This window comes from Dromiciops gliroides, chromosome 3, assembly GCF_019393635.1.
Source record: "Dromiciops gliroides isolate mDroGli1 chromosome 3, mDroGli1.pri, whole genome shotgun sequence".
Lineage (NCBI taxonomy): Eukaryota > Metazoa > Chordata > Mammalia > Microbiotheria > Microbiotheriidae > Dromiciops > Dromiciops gliroides.
This window is the reverse complement of record NC_057863.1, coordinates 353,647,673-353,672,625: the sequence shown is the minus strand read 5'-3', so window position 1 is coordinate 353,672,625 and position 24,953 is coordinate 353,647,673. Positions and strand designations below refer to the sequence as shown.

At 41.4% G+C, this 24,953-nt stretch overlaps 1 long non-coding RNA gene across 1 annotated transcript in view; it reads right to left on the bottom strand.

Moving 5' to 3' along the window:
- Positions 1-24,953, bottom strand: part of LOC122751712 — a 128,519-nt gene that overhangs the window by 71,087 nt on the left and 32,479 nt on the right. Inside the window, exon 3 of the long non-coding RNA XR_006355802.1 lies at positions 3,133-3,217. This is a non-coding gene — a long non-coding RNA (uncharacterized LOC122751712). The remainder of the gene's footprint in view (positions 1-3,132; positions 3,218-24,953) is intronic.

Genomic DNA, 24,953 nt, shown 5'->3' with positions numbered 1-24,953 from the left:
ATATTATAATGAACAGTCTTGGTCTTGGAGAATTGATAAGAAAATATCTTATCAACTGGGAGGGAGGGACCCTAGATATGGAATGTAATTAACAGTCAGATATGTTAAGGAAAGCCAACCACTGGGTTGCTTGATTTTGCCTTTTTCCTTTGTAACATACAAGTAAGAGTTTAATGAGGTATGGGAAAGGGGTGAGTGGGTTTAAGAGCAATATGGAATTTTTTAAAAGGCACCAATAAAATTTTTAAATGGTTCAAATCCAGCCTCAGAAACTTGACACTTACTAACTGTATGACCCTGGGTAAGTCACTTAACCCTCATTGCCCCACCAAAAAACCCCCCAAAAACCCAACTTTAAATTAACTATACTAACAATAATAGTATTAATAATAATAATAAAGCAGGGAGACATTCTGAAGATTGAGAGGGTCTAGAGGAATGTGAGGTTCCAAAATATGTCAGGCGTGATCCTTTGCAAAATCCTGCTCTCTGCCTCCATTCCCTTCCTTCCCATTTTTCTCTTCCCCTCCCCTCCACCCTCACCCCCAGTCATCAGACTGTAAGTGTAGAGTCCAGATGGCTTCTGTTGGTTTGCTTAATTAGTCTGGTACAGAGTAACATTACAATGTTGCTGGTGTTACATTTCATTGTATTCAAATACCAGGAGCTGAAGTCACAGCTCATGACAGCCACAGGGAAGCCAGCCTTGAACTAAACTAGGAGATAATTAAAGCTGGCAGGAATGAAGACTGTTGCTATTGGCCTGTCCCTGCACTCCCACCCAACCAGCCTCCTTTTGTGTCCCATCTTTCTTCCTTTGTCTTATTCATTTTCTCTCTACCAAGGGTCACTCTGAAGTGAGCACCTAACAGGGATGACAATGTTATGGGCAAAGGAGGAAAATCAGGAAAAAGAAAAAACAGGGAGCAATTATTGTGGGAAATTGCCTACCTTGGCATTGCAATCAAGGCAAAATAAAGTCCTAAGAAGCTGGAGCATCTGCTGCCTTCTGCCTCTTGGGCTCACCAACCCTGTAAACTATAATATTAGACCTCTTTGGGGGTGACTCCAACTGCCTATCCATTCAGTTCCACAAGCATTTATTAAGTGTGTCTTATGTACCATGGACATAAGGGAATGAGACTGAAAAGAAAAAGAAATCCCTGTCCTCAGGGAGCTTACATTCTGCTAGGTAGGGGTAGAGGAACTTTATATATATTCCAATCAATAAATATGTTGGGGGTGGGAAGGGATGAACAATTAGGGCATCAAGGGAGGCCACAGGTAGAAGGTGAGATCTCAGCTGGGTCTTTAGGGGAATTACACATCCTAAGAAGATATGGTAAGGAAGGAAAATATTTTAGCCATGAGGAAAGACACATGAAAAGAAAGAGGTTGGAAATGGGATACTGTGTAGGGAGAAGAGCCAGTTTCTACCACCATAAGATTTGCATCCCATTTAGAACTGAAAGAGACCTTTTTTTTTTCTTTTTTTGGGAGGAGGGAGGGGGTGGGGCAGTGAGGGTTAAGTGACTTGCTCAGGGTCACACAGCTAGTAAGTGTCAAGTGTCTGAGACCAGATTTGAACTCAGGTCCTCCTGAATCCAGGACCCGTGCTTTATCTACTGTGCTACCTAGCTGCCCCCAATTATCCTTATCTTTCAAATGTGCCCATCCTACTAAGAACCTGAAAGGACATAGATATTGACACTATAATTCTGTAAACTACTACTACTTTTTGTTGATTTAAAATTAATAACTGTAGTGAAAGGACCCAGCAAAGCAGTATAGCCACCTCTGAGTCACAGTATGTTCCAGTACTGGGATAGAGTGAGACTTTTATCTGATTCAGGAACCCACCAGCTTTGCTTATGCAGCTGAGTGCCCTATTACTACCAGAGCCAGGACTTTGTAGTACTTGGGAATACACAAATGTCTTCAAATGCATTGGTGTAAATTAAGCCAAAACCTATGCACCAATGAATGTGGCGATCTTAGGCCAGCCAGATAGATCCAGATGCATGCCTAGGCTGCCCCAATTCTTCTGGCATCTGGACATTGTGCTGGTAATATCAGAAATTCTATCCAAATAAATATCTCTCAGTAAGGAGGAAGGGCCAAATCTGACTTCCCACTACCCTGCAGCAAAAAGGTTGGACAAAATGACTGTCAAAGGTCTCCACCAACTCTACATTCCCATATATTTTTATAAGAAACACAATTCTGCAGAACATCTAGCTTAATCTTAACTGACAAATGACGAAATGGTTTATTTAAGGTCACATGGGTGATATCAGAGCTGGTATCTGAATTTGGGTCCTCTTTTTCTGGAGGTAGCACTCTTGCCATTACACCATGATGAGGAAGTCAAAGGAAGGTCAACTTTCAATTTTCCGTGGTAATGGAGGAAACCAAAGACCACATATGGTTAAGCATAGAGTAGTGAAAAGAGTGCTAGAGACCTGGGTTCTAATTTTGGCTCTGCTATGAATTTGCTATGTGATTCCAAGCAAGTCTCTTGATCTAACTAAGAAGTGGACTCAATTTCCTCACACGTAAAATGGGTGAACTGGATTTGATGATCTCTAAGGTCCTTTCATATTTAATATTCCATGAGGCTATCGGAGCAATTGCTGAGGGGCTTAGCCCCATAAAAAGGGATTGCAGCCTGACAGCTGGGTGCCTGAGCAGTCTTTGCAAACCACTCAGGTCTCCTCCATCACCAACCATGGAGATCAGAGCCAGAAGCAATGAGCTCAAACTGCAATAGACAGGATTTAGAGGACACATAAGGGAGAAGCTTATGACGGGGAATTGCTCAATCCTATCAAAGGCGTGTTTGTCAAATTCCGTTTTCTGTGCATTGCTAAAAACAGGAGAGCGTCACATCTGTTTGAGATCATTGTTTTGGGTTTTTTTTTTCTCTTGGCTTTGCCAAGCCAACTCCAACCACCTACAAAAGGACAAGGACTCGCTCAAACCAAAAAGAAAAGCAGGATTTCTCTGAATCTCTCCTGAGAACTGTGGGCTTCAGCACATGCCCTGAAAGTGTGCATCAATAGGTCGAGCTATAAGGCAGAGCCAAACAAATGTTACTACAGGATTTAGACAGAGGAAAATGCATTTTCTTACTTTTTTTTTCCCCTCCATCAGGTTGTCTGTGCCAGCTTTCAAACAGGTCCCTTCCTTTGCTTCTACAGTTTAAAACCAAATCCATCTGTGAAGGGAAAAAAAATTAATTACATTCCAGTTTGATGACTCTAATACCATCACATTAATAATTAGGTCAACTTTCCTTTTTTTCTCTACCAACCACATAACTTTTCAAAATCTTATCTTACTTCATTTATTTTGGATGAGGCATATGTTGAAGAGGAAAGAATACTAGATTTGTAACCTGACGGCCTTCACTGGAATCCTGGCCCTATCACTTATCTGTGTGACCTTGGGCAAATCACTTACCTCACCAAGAGCCAGTTTCCTCATTTGTAAAAAAGACAGGGGGGGGGGGGGGGGACCTTCCAGCTCTTAATGATATCAGAATGGCATGATTGTGCTATCCCTGCCACCCAAAGGGTGACCAGACCTACACTCAACTGATGAGGGAACTCATTGGATATGCACAAGATGATTGATTCTATTTCAAAAACATAAAACATAAGGAAATGGCATTTGTAATCATAGCAACGAGCCATCATAGTGTGCCTCCACTCCCTTGTTGTAAGGGAAAACAGAGATAACGAGATATAATTCCGTGAAGATAGGTCTAGAAATGCAGTTACAACCATAACTATAGCCACATCCTAATAAGAGAAGTCATCATTACTCACAGAGGGAAACAGGAAGTCACTTGATATATGAAGGATCAGTGATTTTTTTTTTCCAGTGCAGGGAACTCCCTGAGTAGAAACTCTGTCCATAGACTCAGATCAGAACCCATCTGTGACTTCCTAAGTAAGTGCTAGGATTTGTCTGAGGCATAAAAAAGGTGAGGGACTTACTAAGGGTCATTCAACTAGCAAGTTGTCAGAGGCAGAACTTGAACTCAGGGCTTCCTGATTCCACAGAAACCCAGAATTCTCTTCACCCTGAAAACACAAGAGATACCAACAGAACTGGCATTAGGACTCAGGCATCCTATACCCCTAGTTTTTCTTTTCTTTTTGCTGAACCATTTAAGAGACATTATAAGGAAGGATTAAACAGACACACCAGATGATTCTCATGTTCCAACATGATTTCCTATCGACCATTCAAGTGTACTATGATTATTTTTCTTTCCCAAACAACAGTGATTAAGTTCTATCAGAGAAGGCTGACAGAAGATTCCTAGAGTGGGCTAAGACTCCGCTGTTGAGGCCCCAGAATTACATTTCGCTATTATTATCTTGTGGAATGCTTGTCCCTGGGGTACTCCATTGAGTTCAACTAAAATGACAGTTTAATGCTTAGTAAATGAGTGCTAATTAAAATGCTGGGGGAAAGACTGTCATAATTGAATAATGAGAATAATGCAGTGTATACTTGTTTAAAGGATCCCTTCCCCAGAAGGTGAATTTAGGGACCAAAAATGCCCCCCACCCCCCAAGCTCATGTGCTAATTTAACTCTCAGAAAGGGGGCTTAGCCATCCCTTTCACAGCAAACAGATTAAAATGCCACTCACTGCTTCCTATGGCAGCATTACTTTTACCGACCCCTTACAAGGTTTCTGGGTCTTATTTTTCTATTTATCTCTAGAGATATTTATGTGAAACCAATTCTTGCAACTCAGGAGCACTGGGGAAATAATTGTCAGCTGTCACAGTTGTTACAAGGGCTCAAATTCAGATGGCCTTGTTTGTATTTGTCTCTCCTTCCCCACGCTCCCCACCACCATCACCACCTACCCACCCAATGGCTTATTTTTAGGCAAGGAGCTGTTACTCCCTCAAGATCCTAATTTGTAAAGTAGAATACTTCTCATGTGAACAAATCTTTCTGATTCCTCAGATATAACAGCAGTGTCTAAGAATCCTGGAGCTGGCGATAGGAACAGCATGTTGAAGCACTACTGAGTTTGGAGTCAGAACTGGATTCAAATCTGATACCAGACTCAGATACCAGACTAGATGAACATTAGGTCATAGGATCATTGATACGAATCTGGGAAGAACCTCAGAGCCTACATAGGCCAATCCCTTCTTTTTACAGTTGAGGAAAAGGAGGAATAGAGACATTCAGTGACTCGCCCAAGGTCACTTGAATAGTAAGCAGCAGAGATAGAATTTAGTCTCTTCCAACTCTTTATCTATGATCCTTCTTATAAATCACTTGAAAACCTCAGTTTCTTTCTTCACCTGTAAAAGAGAGTATAACTTCCACTTCCTATCTCACAGGGAGTTGTGAAGAAAATACTTTGCAAACTTCCAAGCGCCATAGCCATATAAATATGTTAATACTGCTACGAGAAAACAATGTTGTCTGATGGCACTGTGATAGGAACCAAGATGATGGGCTCCTAATTTTACTTTAGCCAAATGATTGTAGACAATAACATCAACAAAAAGTCCATTTTAAGTCCAAATCTTCACAGACTTTTGGAATGATGCCACTTAAGATTTTGTTGTTGGGGACAGCTAGGTGGCACGGTGGATAAAGCACCAGCCCTGGAGTCAGGAGGACCTGAGTTCAAATCCAGCCTCAGATACTTGACACTTACTAGCTGTGTGACTCTGGGCAAGTCACTTAACCCCAATTGCCTCACCAAAAAAAAAAAATACACACACACACACACACACACACACACAAAAGATTTTGTTGTTCAGTTGTGTCTGACTCTCTGTGACCCTATTTGGGATTTTCTTGGCAAAGATCCTGGAGTGGTTTGCCATTCCCTTCCCCAGCTCATTTTTACAGATGAGAAAACTGAGGCAAACAGGGTGAAGTGACTTGTCTAGGATCACATAGCCATGTTCATGTTTGAACTCAGGTCCTCTGAACTCCAGGGTGGGCGCTCTATCCACTGTGCCACCTAGCTGCTCCATTTAAGATTTACAAAGTGGTTTTCTCACATCAATGCTATAAGGAAGAGAGTGCAAGTCTTCTCATCTCAATCTGGGATTTGGAGAAATTGAGGCTCAGAGGTTTAAGTTACTTGCCCATGGGCACACGGCTATGATGTGACAGAGCTGGGACTCAAACCTGAGTCTAAATCTAGTATTCTTTCCACTTACACTAAGTTCATCATTTGACCCATAAAGACCTCTATTTCCTTACATGTAAATATCCACCTGCCAGAAATGTAAGAATAAAAATCAATAATAGATGTTAAAGTACTTTGAAAAACAAAAACCAGGATTCAAATGAGAGGCAACCATTTTAAAGACTGAGAAGAATCTTACTTGTACATGAATAATTTGATCTCCTTATTCTTTGTTTTGTTTTTGTAATTCAGATGAATTTGGTATAAAGTCAAGTATACTGGACCAGACCCTTTACTGGCCAAGCCCTGTACAATATAATCTATTGTTGGGATAAAAATCTCCTGGCAATAGGACCAGTGGGCCTAGAAAGTACTACCCTCTGAACTGTCAACAAAGCAAGATCAGCCCTTGGGCCTATAAAATGTTCTTCTTAGAAGCAGTGCAGCAAAACCACCCCCAGGGTTGAGATAAAACTTCCACATTCCTCAACTTCCCCGTTTCTTTTAGTTCCTATGCTGGAGTGCTATGCACATTCCAAGGTCTCCCAGGGGGACTGCATTTAATCCAACCCATTCAGTGAATTTCCATCCTGTTCTTCTACTTGTGCTGGAAAATAGATTCTACAAACTCCCTCTTCCCCCTGACCAACTTTACAGTAGGGAAGTTCTGCCCAATCTGAATTCCTTATTTGTGAAACAATTTCCCCAGGGCCACCCATGCATTTACTAATCCAACACCACCCAGCTTAGCTGAAAAGGGCTGACAGCTACAGTGGGACGGCTTAAACATTCCCTCCTTATGAATATGCAAAGCCAATCTTTCACTTACAAAAGAAACTGATATAGCCATTATGGCCTATGGTTAATCAAACCTCCATTCACTTCCTACAGCTTTGGGAACTGTCATCAAGGAAGAATGCTGCTAAGCAAAGAAGGACTCAGCCTGTAGAAAGGATCACAACCCTGCCGCCCCAGGCCAGCTTTCTCAGAAGTAGGGACCTCACCTTTTTTGAAGCTTCTAATTTGATTTCCAATCCAAACCCTGGTTCATCATTCATCTCAAAAGCAGATCTGAAAATTCCGTATCCCTCCCCGCCCTTTCTCTCTCCTCCCTCCCTTCTTCTTTCTCTTTGCCTCCCTCCTTCTTTTTCTCTTTTCTCCCTCCCTCTTCTGCTATATCTCTGTCTCTATCCCTCTGCCTCTCTTCTTTCTCCCCCTCTTCTCCCTTTCTCCCTCTCCTCTCCCTCCTCCTCTCTCCTTCTCCTTCCTCTTTCCCTCTCTCTCCTCTCTCTCCTTCCCTCCTTCTTTTCTCCCTCCTTTTCCCTTTTCTGTCTCCCTCCCTTCCTCTATCCCCCTCTTCCCTCTGTTCCTCTCCTTCTGTACCTCTCCTTTTTCTCTCTCCCCCTCTTCATATCACCTTCTCTTTCCCTCCTTCCCTTTCTCCTTCCCTCCCTCCCTCCATCTCTCCCCTCTGTCTCTTTCTTCTTCTCCTCTCCCTCTCTTCCTCTGGCCCTCTCTCCTCTTCTTCCTCTCCCTTTTTCTTCTCTCTCTCTCTTTCCCTCCCTCTTCTCTCTCTCTCTCTCTCTCTCTCTCTCTCTCTCTCTCTCTCTCTCTCCCCCCCCCCCTCTTCTCCCCAACCTCCCACCCCATTCTCCCATTCTTTTCACTTGCCCCTGTCACTGCCTGACTTCTTGGAAAGTATCCAAGCATAGGCCAAGGAAAGGCATGATAAAGAAGCTGCTGACTTTTCAAGCATCTGGCGAGTTCAGAACTTTTATTGAGCCTTACATAATGCGTCATCAATATTCATTCTTTCATAGACATCTATCTTAGTCAGGCCCATCTCCCCCAGGAAGCATCAGCAAGAGAGAGCATAAAGGACAAGACATTGTATGCTCCACTGGATAGTACATTGGGGTGGAAATTGGAAGTTCACATCCTGGTGAACTTGCCATGTGACCTCAGTAGAATTATTTCATCTCTTTGTGCCTTCAATGCTCCTACAAATTGAGAGGATATTACTTGCCCTCTCTGACCCTAATAAAGAGGCTGCAAATCTACCTACATGAATAATCTGTAGCTTTCATAAAACTACCTGGGTTTTTGGCTCCAACTGCAAGATCACATACAACCATTTGTCTTGTCTTATTTTATGTGTTTACTTGGTTTCTGACAGGGACTGGACTAGATGGCTTGAAGAAGACTAAATTATTCCCCATTGCTCTAAAATGTGATGCCACTTCAGGATTCTTGTAATTTTTTATTTGAGTTGAGAGCCCAAAGGATTTGATTGGTACCTATGGATTTGCAATGGGTTATGTAAGGCACAGGTAAACAAATGGACTGGCCTCTGGAGCCACCAAAATACTTTTTTTAGTCAAGTACTATCCCAGGCTGTGCTTGTAGAGTATGGATTTTGGTATGACATTTAAGTGTCATGTCCCAAATAGCACTACTATCATCTCCTTCCCTCTCCCTAAACTTATCTCATTGTGCTAAGTAATAAACCTTGGCCAGTGAAAGACCTAGCTAGTCACATTCCAACTTGTTCTGATATTGAGTGTTATTTGATAATGAGTGAGAGGTAACAGAAAAAGTCTGTCTTTATAGAGTGTAGGGGGGATAGAAAGGAGTGACAAGAGCCATAAGGTCTTTGTTTCAAAAGCATATTTCCTTGGCTTCAGTTGAGTTGTTCCATTAGTCTGCTACAGATTGTAGGTATTCTCATAAAAGACCAATGCTGGTCCAAAGGCACAATGTCTATTACCTGATTAAAGGAACCATATTTTTAGTCTACCAAAGAACCTAACTGCTTTTTCTTCTGTAAGGTACTTGATCTAGTCCTAAATCCATCTCAGTTCTCCAGTGCATAGGAAACTAAATCAGCCTGCCATCTCATTAAGGTTCTAGATCAATTAGTCAAAGCATTCCACCTCAGTTGTTCTTTGGTCTGCCATTGAGACTCAACTTTCTTATTTTCTTCTTTTTATGTTTTCTTCTAGCCAATGTTCAGTTTGTAAATAAAAAAGGTATGTGGCTCATAATTACTGCTTCAATCGACTCTCAACAATTACACCATCTTTATTTTCAGAACATGTTGATAAGGCATTCCTTGCCATGACAACCTCTTCTGAGAAAGGACATCCATTTGGAGAGGAGGGAGAGAAGGGAGGGTAGGAGAAAAATTTGGAACTAAAAATCCTATGAAAACAAATGTTGAAAACTATCCTTACATGTAACTGGAAAATAATAAAATATTTTTATTAAAAAAGAAAGAAAGGGGGCAACTAGGTGGCACAGTAGATGGAACACCAGCCCTGGAATCAGGAGTACCTGAGTTCAAATCCGACCTCAGACTTAACACTTACTAGCTGTGTGACCCTGGAAAAGTCACTTAACCCCAATTGCCTCACTAAAAAAAATTAAAAAGAAAAAAAAGAAAAAAGGAAGGAAGGAAGGAAGGAAAGAAGGAAGGAAGGAAAGATGGAAGGACAGACATCCATGAACAGTTTCTGACTTTTTTTTTTGAAGTGGGTACAAATCAATGAGAATTTGAGGAAATGTTAAAGAAGACTGAGAGCTAAATTTTTGAGGTTTTACACTTTTACAACATTATGGAGTATATTGAGAAAAAGGTCTTCAATTTCTAATACTGTAATTCCTCTCTGTGCTTTTGATCCCAACCCTCCTACCACCTCCAAAACCTTGATCCATCAATCATGTGTCTCTGTGATGTATCTTCAGTCTTTCCACTGGCTCCTCTCCATATGCCTACAAATGTACTCGGGTCTCCCTAATTCTATTTAGAGAGAAAAAAAAAAGCCTTCACTCAAATCTTCTGTCTCATTAAGTTACCCTTTCATTTCCCTAATTCTTTAAATCCTGATTCTGAAATTCTAAGTCTGAGATTCTGATTCTATAATTTTATCTTTGGTTACAAGTGCTTATAAATTAATACACATCATTTGCTTTCCAAAAAGTCACAATTAAAATCCAAGAAAAGATGCTGATCTTTGTGCAAAGGACAATGCCTATCTGCCTTGTTTCAGTGGTCTTCTTTTTGCTGCAGACTGAGCATTGTAAATAAGATGTAGCCAGGAGTCACCACAAAAAGATTGAGGAAACCCCCTTTGGGTACCTAGTAACTTTGCTAACCAGATCAAAGAAGACAAATAGGGTGTCTGACCAATTCTGCCCAGAGGAACCAATAAACCCAAATGGGAGGATCAGGACAACCTTTCTTGATATTCATTTGAGATTTCTCCAGGGTATAAAAAAATCCAATAAGTACTTACTATTCACCTATTAGGCAAGGCACTATGCTAGGTGTTGGAGAGACAAAAGTTTAATCCCTGGCTGGGAAGAACTTAAAATTTACTCGGGTGGTAGGGTAGATACAGAAATATACAAAGAAGGATAATACAAAACAGAAGAAAGATGATAAAAACCAGAGAATGACCAGACAAAATGCTCAAAGAAAATTTTATCCCTTCCACCAGGGGAAATAAGGGAAGGAGGAGGCCCCTAAGCCCAACATTGAAGTAAGGGAAGCATTTCAAAAGGATTTGAAGGGAGCTTGTTTCAACCATGAGAGACAGACTGGGCAAACATAGGAAAGACCAAGTCCCAAGTCCCTGGGCTTTTCTTTGCTTTCTGGTATTTGGAATGCTATTGGATCAGATACAAAGAAATGGGTGTATTTAGAAGCCTAGGAAAAGCAATTCAAGATCAATTATGATCGTGAGAAGATTTCATATTCTAGGTAAGAACACTGTTGTTCAATCATTTCAGTCATATCTGAGTCTTCATGACCTCATTTGGGGTTTTCTAGGCAAAGTACCAGAGTGGTTTGCCATTTCCTTCTCCAGCTCATTTTCCATGTGAGGAAACAGGCAAACAGGGCTAAGTGACTTGCCCAGGGTCACACAGCTAGTAAGGGTCTGAGGTCAGATTTAGACTCATATCTTCCTAACCACAGGCCCAGCACTCTATCCACTGTACCAACCTAGCTGTCAGAGGAAAATATAGGATTAAACATTTGGGACCACATTGGGGGAATAAAAAGTAAGTTACAAGTCAAATCAAGAAGACAACCAATATTCCTTAATACCCTCTGTGTAAGTCTCCTCATTAATACTAATACTGTCCCTGTGAAACAGGGATAGTGTCAATAGAGTAAGACAAAGGTGTCATTGCAGGGTAAAAGAGAATGTTAGTTAATAATTGTAGGAACTTCCTCTGGAAAGCTACTGCTGAAAAGCAGTCAGTTCATGATTATTTATCAAATGTTTAATGTGTCAAGCCCTTTGCTAAGAGCTGGCGATACAAAGAAAGGCAAAAACACAGTTTCTATCCTCAAAGAACTCACAGTCTAAGCAGGGAGACAACAAACAAACAACTATGAATGTACAAACTATATAAAGGATAAATGGAAGGCCATCTCAGAAGGAAGGCACTAACAGGGCGTTGCGGGTAGTGAGGGGGGAAGAGATTAACAAAGGCCTTTTGCAGAAAAAGGTGTTTGAAAAGTTGGATGGGAGGGGGCAGCTAGGTCGCACAGTGGATAAAGCACGGGCCCTGGATTCAGAAGGATCTGAGTTCAAGTCTGGTCTCAGATACTTGACACTTACTAGCTGTGTGACCCTGGGTAAGTCACTTAACCCTCATTGCCCCACCAAAAAGAAAAAAAAGAAAAGAAAGAAAGAAAAGAAAAGCTGGATGGGAATGTGGGGCAGGCACATCATTTCAGACATGAAGGACAGGGTGTGCAAAGATGGAGAGGCTTCCTGTGTGTGCCACCCCTCCCTTTACCCTTTCCTGCACTCACTGGAGAGTCAGCACTACAGACAACCCAACAGAACCACAAAGCAGAAGGGAACAGGTAGAACTGCTTTAGAAGTAATGGTCACAACAATTTCATCTTTTAGAGGCATAGGTTCCTAGGGTGCATAAGGGAAAAGGTAGGTGATTTCTCTTGCTGCTGAATATAAAACTGGATGTAACCTTGTTGTCTGTGGACCAATTTGGGTCACCAATGAGAAAGTGAAGCCTTTGGCAAATAGAGGTGCAGGTAAAGTGGAATTACAGGATCTTAAAGTTGGAAGAAATGAGTCATTTAGTAGAGCTTCAGAAATCCCTTCTCAAACATTCCCATCTACCCTTGCCATGAAGATCTCTTGTGATGCAGCATGCAAGGTACCCTATTACACTTTTGAATAGAGTTAATTTTGAAGAAGGGTTTTTTTTTGTTTGGTTGGTTTTGGTTTTTTAGTGAGGCAATTGGGGTTAAGTGACTTGCCCAGGGTCACACAGCTAGTAAGTGTTAAGTGTCTGAGGCTACACTTGAACTCAGGTCCTCCTGAATCCAGGGCCAGTGCTCTATCCACTGTGCCACCTAGCTGCCTCAGAAGTTTTTCTTTAAATAAAGCTTAAATCGGCTTCCTGATGCTTTGGCCTCTTGCTCCTAGTTCCAACCCCTGTAACCAAGGGTCTTAGCTACCTTTCAAGTGATAGCCCTCCAAACAAGTCTTCACTTCTCCATTTCATTCAACTGAATCTCACATGGAAGTCTCTAGCCCTCCCACCATTCTGGTTGCCCTCCTCTAAATATTCTTTAGCTTGTCAATGTCCATCCAAAAAAAAGGTGCCTAGAACTCCATGATACTCCAGATGTGATCTGATCAGGGCAAAGTACAGTGAGACTATCAGCTCCCTCACTCTGAAGCCCACAGCACTATCAATTCTTTCCTTTCTATGGGCACTATCTGGTCTTCTCCAGGATACTAATCTGCCAATATGTCAGCCAACAAGATAACTGTATTGTGTCTGGGTCTCTGGCCTCGGATTTTTCATTAAAATGGCTATGTTTGGGGGCATCTAGATGGCGCAGTGGATAGAGCACCAACCCTGGATTCAGGAGTACCTGAGTTCAAATCCAACCTCAGACACTTAACACTTACTAGCTGTGTGACCCTGGGCAAGTCACTTAACCCCAATTGCCTCACCAAAAACAAACAAATAAAAAAACAAAAAAAAGAACATTAAAAAAATAAATAAATAAAATAAAATGGCTATGTTTGGTGCCATTCTCCTTGATTTAAAGGAGAAATGTGAGGGGCATCAACATTAAGATTCAGTCTTAGCTGAATCTCAAATAAAATATGATGGAACTTTGTCCTATTCCTAGAGTGGTGGTCTCTAAACTTTTTTGATCATTGTAAGGGGTTGAATTCTAGCGTTATTCCAATTGTTACATCATGCATCCTTATCAGTAAAAGCTTTTTGATCCTGTACCCCAAATATATGTACATTTATTTATAAATAATTTGCATATACTTGTTACTGTGCAATTCACTGTAATCTCACCTACCAAATAAAGGAGAGAGTCACATCTCTTAATCACCAATAGTCACTGCCCCTCTCACACTGAGCCAACCCTCTGAGGGGTATCTGCCACAGCTAAGAGGTGATCTGTAGAGCTAAGGAATGGATATGCGAGGGGTTGAAGATGGGGCAGAATTCCTCAATGACTTCTGCATAGCAGCTACTCTGGGTATCAAGGAAGGAATCTTGACCTGCGGATGAATAGTGCAGAAGTGGGTGGGGGGTTTGCACAAAAGTCAGAAGGGGGAATAGGGAAGTGTTGGAAGATGTTGGTCAGTATGATTGTGTTGGAGACAAGCCCCATGATTGGCTATGGTAAGGAAAGTGAGTTGAGCTATCTTTCTACTCCTACTCCCCCCCCCCAACCCCCCACAAAAGATTCATTATATTCTTTTAAGGGTCATGCCATAGTCACTTTGCTGTCATGCCATTGTCCTCCCTGGAGACCCCAGTCCCTATTTGGAAACAATGATAAAGTCAAATACTAGGAATTAAAATGACAGAATCTTAAGGATGGAGAGGACCATATCCATTTGGTGCATGGAAATAAAAGGAAAAACAATGACAATATGAACACAGTAAAGTCATATTTATCTGGAGGCAAGACTTAAAACCCTATAAAACCCAGTCCCAAACCAGAAGTAAGCAAAAAGGGCACCTACATTTCAAAGTAGTTATCACTGTAGGTAAGATTCCCCATTTCTATGTACATACACACACACACACACACACACACACACACACCCTGTGGGAACTGCACTAGTACCTAGAGCTGGAAAGGACCTTAAATGTCATCAATTCCAGAAACCCCATTTTACACATGGGAAAAATTAGGTGTGGTACAGGGAAATGACTTCATGTATCATAGACATCTTAAACTCAGCATGTCCTGAAACTGAACTCATTATCTTTTCCATAAAACCCTTCCCCTCTTCCTAATTTCTCTATTATTGCTGGGTTTTGTTTGGTTGTTTTTTGGTTGTTGTTGTTGTTGTTTTATTTTTTTGGGGGGGAGTTTGCAAGGCAATGAGGGTTAAGTGACCTGCCCAGGGTCACACAGCTAGTAAATGTCAAGTGTCTGAAGCAGGATTTGAACTCAGGTCCTCCTGAATCGAGGGCCGGTGCTTTATCCACTGTGCCATCTGGTTATCCCCAATTTCCTTATTATTGTTGAGGGCGGCACCAACCCCAAGTCACCCAAGCTCACAGCCTAGATGTTATCCTTGACTCCTCCATCTCTCCTACCCACCCCTCCCCATATTCAATGTGTGGCCAAGGCCCATTATCTTCAGAACGTCTGTCCCCTATGCCACCCTTCTTTCTTCTGTCACTGTCAGAACCCTAGTGCCCTAGTGCAGCCCCCTCCTCAACACATGTCCAGCCTATGGCAATAATCCAATACCTCGAGTCTCTCCCAACTCCATCTCCACTTGCCTGTCAAAGTGATCTTCCTAAATCGAGTCAATTTAATAAATTCCAGAGGCTCTCTGTGCCCCCCCTCCAACCTTTCCAGCTTTTTTTTTTTTTTTGGTGAGGCAATTGTGGTTAAATGACTTGCCCAGGGTCACACAGCTAGTAAGTGTCAAGTGTCTGAGGCCGGATTTGAACTCAGGTACTCCTGAATCCAGGGCCGGTGCTCTATTCACTGCACCACCTAGCTGCCCCCTTTCCAGCTTTCTTATCCCTTAGTGCCCTCCATGTGCTCTGTGGGCCAGTGACGCTGGCCCCTTTGCTTTTCCTCAGACAAGATCCTCCAATTCCCAGCTCTAGGTATTTTTCCTGGCCGATCCCATGCTCAGAGTGTTCTCCCTCCTCGTATCTTTCTCCTGGCTTCTCTGGCTTCCTTCAAATCTGCACTGACTCCCCTCCTCCTCTTCCACAGGAAGCCTTCCCAATCCCTCTTAATTCTAGTGTCTTCCCTCAGTGAATTACTTCCAATTTCTCTTGTATATGGTTTCTTTGTAGATACATTGTTTTCATGTCTCCCCCATTAGCCTGTGAGCTCCTTAATAACAGCCAGTGTTTTTGCTTCCCTTTGTATCCTCGGGGCTTTGTACAGTGCTTGGCAAATAGTAAGTGCTTAATAAATGTTTATTGACTGGTCGATCAAAATCAGAGAGAGACAGAGAAAGACAGAGACAGAGACACAGAGAGAGACAAAGACACAGAGAGAGAGAAAGAGAAAGAGACAGAGAAAGACACACAGAGACACAGAGAGATACAGAGACACAGAGAGAGAGAAAGAGGAGAAAGAAAGAGGACAGAGAGAGAGAGAGAGGAAGGAAAGAGAAGAGAGAAATAGAGAGTGAGTGAGTGCACAAGCAGGTCAAGAACCCAGGTGTCCTGACTCTAAGCCAAGTTTCTATTTATCATACTATGTTTTCTCCAACCATAGTCTTCAGGGATACAGCAAAACTGTGTTTCCTAAAGAAGCCAAACTAGGTAGGGGAAAAAAATAATTCTAATAGGTAGAATTCGTACAATAAAAGATATCAGTTACATAGCGTTTTAAGGCTTACAAAGTGCTTTAGACCCAGTATCTCATTGGATTCTTATGACAACCCAAGTGGAAGGCAAGTATTACAGGTAATATTCCTCCCACTTTACAAATGAGGAAACTAAAGCTCAAGGAAGTAAATGGCTTGCTTGTGGTCACACAAGCACCAAAGTGTCCGGATACAAAGCTAGATGTCTCCTAACTCCAAATAGAATACCTTTTGTACCACATCACAATTGCCTCTCAGAAACAATAAGCCAGCTGCTCACCACCGATGATCGCCGTGGACTCTATCTGAGATTCCCATACCAGGTCAGTGCTACTAGACTGAATAACTAGGAACTCTCAAATGCTTTTCTTTTAGTAGAATTTTGTTTGCATTAAACATGGGAGAAAATAAGGAGGTTACTGGCTAAGGCTGGAAAATCTTTGTCATAGGGAGTTTTAGTTGGCATTTCTGGTGATGGCATTTGACCATGGTATAACAGACAGAGGCACTGCCATGACTGTACCACATCTTTTTTACCGAAAAGCCTCTCTTCACTCCATTACTTACAAGATAAATTTTAAATTCCAGAAGCTGGGATTAAAGGCCCTCATCAATTCTATTCCAGCCTTCAGCACTTTCTCAATATGACCTCTATTCTACTTTCCAGCCAAACTGGACAACTCTGTCTCCATACCTTTGTTCAACCTATCCTGGCCCCCAAACACACACACGCGCCATGTTTGGAATAAATTCCCCATCTTCCCTCCTTTCCAATTAACTTGATGCCACCATCCCTATCAATCCTTCATTAACACTCCCCACCTTCTACTTCTCCAATTTTTTCCTAGCACTTTGCCAAACTCTTCCTTATCCCTGCCACAGTCTACCCTGTAGCTTATTTCCTTGTACATACTCTTCCCCTGCCTGTTGACTGTAAGCTCTTTGAGGGCAAGGATTTTTACTCCCAGAACCTTGTTTTACATATGCTTAAAAAATGTTTGTTGAATTGACTGTTTATTATCAAAGGCAGACCGGGGCCCAAATGTCAAATACAATTCCTATAACTACCAGGAGGCGCAGGACCCAAAAGACAATGGGCAGCTTTGTAGCAGGCGCATTAATCAGTCTCAGTTGCAAGTCTTGGATGCTTCTTTCTCCCTCTCTCCTTGGACAACTCTAACTCTTGCTCATCTTCATTGATCTATTTCTTGGCTTTGTGAACCATGATCTCCTGTCCCATTCCTCATAGCTTTATCACCCCAGATTTTTGAGAAATTCCTTGGCTCTCTGAACTCACATGATCTCAGCCTTGTACTGGAATCAAATAATAATACCCTGACTGTAATGAAAAACAAGTTCAAGTTCTTTCCCCTTTTAGACTGGCTCCACTAGCAGCTCTCTCCTGCCCCTGACTGGATTCTGGCTGCCATAGCCTCTCTCAAGCAATATCCTATGGAACCACTTGTCCTCAAAGCCACCTTGGAATAGGAGCCACACGAACCTCTCTGTCAAACTCTACAGCTATACAAGAATGGGAAAAGTGAGACAGATGATAGAGGGGAATAAGCAAGGAAGGTGGCAAAGTATATGGGGCGGGGGGGGGGGGAAGGGCGGGAAGGGAGTCAGAAGTCCTAGATTCAAATCCTGCTTCCATCAGGTGCTTTGTGACATTGAATGTGCTCTCTGGGCCTTTTCTCCTTTTGTAAAATTAGAATAATATTTGCACTACCTACCTGTTGTGAGGCTCAAGTAAATCATTTCAAGCTCTTTGAAATAATAAGGTTCAGGGGGCAGCTAGGTGGCACAGTAGATAAAGCACTGGCCCTAGATTCAGGAGGACCTGAGTTCAAATCTGGCCTCAGACATTTGACACTTACTAGCTGTGTGACCCTGGGCAAGTCACTTAACCCTCATTGCCCTACAAAAAAAAGAAATAAATAATAAGGTGCCATACGAATTTAAGCTATTTTAGACCAGACCTGTGATTTCACTGGCCAAAGGGCTCCTATCTATGCCTTGGCTTTCTCAGTTCTGAGTCCCCATCATTTTGACTCATCACCATAGGCACCATTCAAAGTTATTTGACTTTTAACTTTTCAAAATAGCTTATTTCCGAAAATAGGATAGTCTGAAGGAAACTAATCTTTGAGGTTTCAGGTGATCTGTATGATAATTTTTTAAAAAACATAATAACCCTACAAATAGACTCCCAAATAATATTAATAATAGTTTATTGGTTTTGTCTAGTCATTTTTCAGTTGTGTCTGACTGTTCATAACCCCATTTGTGGTTTTCTTGGCAAGGATTCAAGTGGTTTAACCATTTCCTTTTCCAGCTCATTTTATAGATGAGGAAACTGAGGTCAACAAGGTTAAGTGACTTGCACAGAGTCACACAGCTAGTAAGTATCCGAGGCTAGATTTGAACTCAGGAAGATGAATCTTCCTTATTCTAGGTCTGGCACTCTATCCACTGTAAAGAAGGAGGAGGAAGAAGAAGAAGAAGAAGAAGAAGAAGAAGAAGAAGAAGAAGAAGAAGAAGAAGAAGAAGAAGAAGAAGAAGAAGAAGAAGAAGAAAACAGTATTTATATAGCATCTATTATGTTCCAGACACTTTACAAATATCATTTCATTCAAGTCAAATGAAATAAAAGGCCTTAATATGATATTTTGGCAAGTAATATCATCAATGGCCATGTCAAGGTAAAAACATTGAGAATTGCCAGGCTGTATGAGATCCATGGTATAGGTAGCTTAGTATTCTGTCCCTGACAAAGATATAAAATAATAGAAGTATAGAATCTTCTTAGGATGTCATGTGGATCTATACTGACTCTTGCTTAATAAGTTTAATTACCAGGTTTCTGAAACCAGGCTAGATTATAATCTACCAAATGGAAGTAGGGGATGCGGGGGAGGGGAGGGAGTAAACTGGGGTTTTTTTTGTTTTTTTTTAAGGAGGCACGATGACAGTAGAAGAAGAAACAGCTAACAACTAAGAAGGACAAAGAAAAACTAAACAGGAGACATAGAACTATTCACCATTTTTTATGATAATCGGTGTTCATAACGATGAGCCTGAGGAACCAAGAAAAAGTGAAACCAGAGTCATTATTCTCTATTTATAAAGGCAGAAAATGGAAGACTATATATAATGTCAGATTTCTTTAATGTACTGATTAATTTTGCTGATTTTTTTATCTTCTTCCTCTTTTTTTTTTGTTTTGTTTTAGTGAGGCAATTGGGGTTAAGTGACTTGCCTAGGGTCACACAGCTACTAAGTGTAAAGTGTCTGAGGTCGGATTTGAACTCAGGTCCTCCTGAATTCAGGGACAATGTTCTATCTACTATGCCACCTAGCTGCCCCTTCTTCTTCCACTTTTAAAAAAATCTGGAATAAGAGAAGCCTGGGAAGGGTAATAGAGGAAATTTAAGCTTTATAAAAACAAAAACACCCCCCAACAAAATATATTTAAAATAAAAGCAGAGAAGTGGATAATATATTTTAGAAAGACTGAAATTCAAAAATTGTGAAAACCAAATAAATTTTGGTACACAAAGAAATAAATTTTAGTTACCTAAAAAATTCACTTAGCAAGACTTTATGCCACAATAATGCTGAATAAATAAGGTGCCAGTATCTCACACTCATATAACACTTTGAAAATTCTGAACTGTAACTTATAACATTTGGTCTTCATAACAACACTGTGAATGACACAGGGCAGGTATTTTTATTCCCATTTGGAAGATGGAAAAACTGACATACAGAATAGATTAAATTGTTTCCCTAGGTCCCAAGTAAATCAAAACTCCCTGTCTGTGACTTTCTTTCTCTCAAAAGCTACCATCCCTCCATCTCTCTCCCTATCCCACTTTTCTGCCCCAAACCTCAACTTTTTCTACCAGTTATGACAGCATGGAAGCTGAGATTCAGATTTAAAGGCTCACATATTAAAAGGGAAGGTAGCAATCTGCCCCATTCTTTAAAACAAGTCTGACTTGACCATTGTCAAGATACCACATAGACCTCATCTTCTTAAGCTGAGCAGAGACAACTGTTTTTCTGTCAGGTGTAATCTATCTTCCCACCTCCAGGTAGCATTGTACCTAAACAAATCCCTAGGAAGAGGCTATCTATCTTGTGCTGAATAACTTTCAAGAAGGCTGAATCTACAACCCCAATCAGTCCCCTATATGAAAAGAAGCCAGCTTTTATGTTTATCAGCCTCATCCTTGGGGTCTAACCTAAATCCACTCTGCCGCAATATAAAACCATATACATGTCTACATTTTTCACTTCATTTTTCCAATCAAGGTTGTCCCATTCATTTGATAACATACAAAACATATCTGGAAGCACACTGGTGCTCTGGACCTGGAATCAGAGAAAGCTGTGTTCAAATCTGACCTCAGATACTTGCTAGTTGAGTTACCCTGGGCAAGTCACTTAACCTATATTTGCCTCTGTTTTTTCAACTGTTAGATGGGGATGATGCTAGCACTTACCTTGCAGGTTGTTGTGAAGATCAAACAAGATATGGTCCTAGCACAGTGCTTGGAACAGAAACGGACCTATATAAATGCTTATAACCTCCCCTTTCCTCTCCTCCACCCATGACCTCCTTTCCTTAATTTCAGCCTCTTCCCCAAAACATCATTATTACCTTTTCATCAAGTAGGAAATGTGGTATTCATTTCTCATGCATTCATTTCTCAATGTCCCCTCTAAGCTGAATATCTTTTAAAGAAGGGACTAAAAATTTAAGAGTCCGTCCCCCCTCCTCCCCGCCCAGAAGGGAGAAAGGGATAGCACTAGATCTAGTCTTGGAATGCCACATACAAAAAGAAAAGACAGGGAGTATGGAAGAAGATGGCAGAACCTAGGGCCAAGCTGATGGTCCAGGAAAGATGAAAGGTGTGTGTGAAGGAGATAAAATAGAAATACCAAAGAAATGTGAAGAGGTGATTCTGGAGGAAAACCAGAAGTTTAAAGAGAGAGGAGAGTAAAGGCCATGAGACACAAAGGGAAAGATAAACTCCTGCTCTCCCCACCAATGACTTAGCAAGCATGTTTGCCAGAAGCAAGCCTTAAAGAAGCCCTGTTGTCATTTTCGCAAAAATTTTAAAAAGAAAGAACGAAAGACGAAAAGAAAAAAAAAACCTCTTTGTTACGGCTAAGGCAGTAAGTAGAAGATGGGAATCTATAAAGGCATCATTGCAATTCAGCATAGCTTCTAATTTCAAGAAAATCTTTTCAAACGGGGACTTTTTTCCCCCTGAATATCAATTATTAATTGAACACTGACAGCACAGTCGGCGGTGAACTAGACATAAAGGACAAGTTGTTTCCCACACAGAGGGAATGACAATCAGTGAAGGAAACAAACCATCCAGAACTCCCAAGCAGGGAATCAGTGCTGAAATCAATCCATGTTTCTTGGATCTGTTAAGCAGCCTGGGAGGATGACCTGATTGAGAATTCAAATCCAAAAAGGAGTTGCCTTAATCGCTGGGAAATGGCGATCAACTGCCTCATTCATTACGTTTAGAGGCCAGTGCTACAATGCTTAGGAGACAATTCGACATATCTTACTTAGCATTTTTATACCTTCATCCACTCACTCCATTCATTCATCTATTCGACATTTATTGACTATCTCATAGGTGCAAGCAAGACATATACTGGGGGCTGGGGATTCAAAGAATTCTAAGGAAGCCTCAAGGCACAATGAGAAGGGTACTAGCTTTGAAATCAGGAGACCTAGCATCAAGTCCCTCTTCTGACACATACCACTTGTGTGACCATGAACAAATTACTTAAACCTCCCTTGGCCTCAATTTCTTCATCTGTAAAATGAGGAGTTATATGGCATTAGAGGCGTTAGATGGCCTCTTCTAGCTCCCTCCCCTCACAAAGCTTAATCACATTATCATTGGGGGAATAGGGTTATATAAACATAAAACTATAAACAATACAGTGTGTGCTAAATGGATCAAGTAAGTAATGACCAGCTATTCTTCCTATCCAGTGAGGACAGAAAGAGAGGATAACTATAATAGGAAAATGGATAATAAAACAACAGATGGATCTAGGCTAAAGATAACAAACAATTACAGTATAGTGTAAGGTAAGAAGCATAGATATGAGTTACTTGGATAAATGGTGGGATTCTTCTAGAAATCCTTTGCAAGAGAAAAATATTTACTTTATATAGGATGATTTAACACCAGCCTGTCTGAAAGCAGAGTATAGATAAGGGCCCTTTGAGCCCTAGAATTCCATCTTCAGTATTCATCTACTTGGCAAAGGGGATTCTTGATATATTGGAGGTAGAAAGGTTTAGTAAGAAATTCTGGATAAATCGACCATTTTGTACAATTTCTTCTTACTTTGCCCTTTAAAGACAATGAATAAACCACCACTGTCCTTGAAATGCCTTTCTGACTTTTGTTTTTTCAAGTGCTGGAACTTGAACATGCTCCAAATTCCAAGACTATTTGGTTGAGATTGAGTTGGGAGGTCAGGGGAAAGCATTAACCAAGCAAACCAACCTCAGATGTCAGCAAATGCAGCCATCAGAATAAAGCATACATTTGGATAATTCAATTAAAAAAATAATAAGAAGAACAGCATTGGCTGTGAGAGTACAGAATCATCAAATATGATGTTTTTAAGCAAAGTAGAGAAATAGCTCTAAGTTATTAGCCTAGAGAATTAGAATTAAGTGTTTTCTATCTTGGATTTCCCTTACCAATGGTTAAAGTCTTAGTGGAACATTTGGTAACGGAAGCTTCCTACAAGGAAAATAGGAAAGATTAGTTTCATAATCTCAACACATTTCACTTCAGTGAAGCTAGTCTCCTCACAGTTATGTACACTTGTTTCTCTCTCTCTCTCTCTCTCTCTGTCTCTGTCTCTGTCTCTCCCTCCCTCTCTCCCTCCCTCTCCATCTCTTTCTTTCCATTTCTGTCTCTCTGTCTCTCCCTTCCTCTCTGTCTCTGCTTCCTTCTCCATCTCTCTGTCTCTCTCTCTGTCTTGGTCCCTCTGTCTCTGTTTCAGTCTCTCTGTCCCACTCTCTATGTCTCTCTCCCTCTCTGTCTTTCTGTGTCTCTCTGTGTGTACGTCTCTCTCTGTCACTATCTTTGTCTCTGCACCCCCCAAACCCTCCCCCGGCTCTGTCACTGTCTGTCTGTCTGTCACTCTCACACACATCCTCCTGAAATATTTTCATTCCTATTTCTAGGGCTCCAAAGCTGATAGGGCTAAGGTCATGAATGCCCTTGTTTACACCAAACATTCTCCAACCATTTCAACTCACATTGCTTCCAGAAGAATCACAAAATCATAAAATTGGACAACCCCCCCCCAAAAAAAAACCAAACAAAAATAACCCCCAAATCTCATAGGCCATCTATTCCAACCCATACCTGAACAGAAATTGACTCCACCAATCCCTAACACTGTCACCCAGCCTTTACATGGAGACTTCCAAGGAGAAGGACCAATGACTTCCTGAGGTAGCCTGTCCCACCTTAAAATAGATCTATCTAGAGGACAGGAAGTTATTCCTTACATCAAGCTAAAATCTGTTCTCATAACTCCCACCATTTGCACCACCACTGTCCCTTGCTGATTCTGGTCCCTGGGGGTCAAAAGAAAAAGCAAACCCTTTTCCTAAGATCTTAAATAAGCCCTCTTCACCATAACAACCCCTCGGATACTTGAAAATGGTTATTGTGTTCCTCCTAAGTCTTTTTTTTCCAGGCTAACTATCCCCCATTTACTGACTATTCTTTTAGGCAATGACATCCATCTCCTCCCCATCCTTGCCTCCTTGCCCTACATTTTCCCTTGCTTGTTAATGTTGTACCTACAAACGGGACACCAAGAATTGAATGTGATGCTTCAGATGTAGTCTCACCAGAGCAGAGGGACAGCCGGACTCTCAGCACCTTTGCTCCAGACTCTAGGCCATTCTTAATAGAGTTTAAAATGCTCCCTCCTTTGGCTGCTGCATGTCACCCTACTGACTCATATTGAACTTGAAACTACACTAAAATCCTCAGATCCCTTTCACATGGCACTGTCTCATCCTGTACTTGGGTATTTGATTTTTTTTGGACCTCTGTTCGGGATTGTACATTTATTCCCTGTTAAATCTACCTCATTAGGCCACAGTTGTGCCCTCTGCAGTGGAGTTTGAACCTGAATGGCAAATGTATGTTTGCCTAAAAGATGATTTGATGGAGAGGTAAGCCCTCACATCTAGGGAGAAGAAGGGGTACAAGGACACTCTCAAGGTCTCTCTGAAGAACTCTAGAATAGCTTGCATGTCATGGGAGACACTGGCACAGGGCTGCCCAGCACAGCATACCTACATCAAAGAAGGCACTGTGCTCTATGAGCAAAGCAGAGCTGCAGTAGTTCAAAGGAAACAGGAGATGTGAAAATGCAGAGATATTTACACCCCAAATGTTCTGACTATTGGTGCCCAACCTGAGGCAGAGCCTTCCCAGCTCTCGTTGGACCGATTAGCCACAGCTATACGCAGCATTGTATGTTGACTGCAACATCATGATGCATTGGTCCTCTGTGAGAAAAGGGGGAACAACCACATCTCATTAGATTACAGGCAGCTGGGTGGCACAGTGGACAGAGCAGGTCTGGCCTCAGGAGGATATGAATTCAAATATGGCCTTAGATACTTCCTAGCTTTGTGACCCTGGGTAAGTCACTTAACCCTGTTTGCCTCAGTTTCTTCCTCTGTTAAGTGAGCTGGAGAAGGAAATGGCAAACCACTACAAGAAAACCAAGAAAACCCCAAATGGGGTCATGAAGATTGGGTTCACTACTGAACAACAACGAAAGCTCTAACACGATTCAGTTCTATTGAGAGGT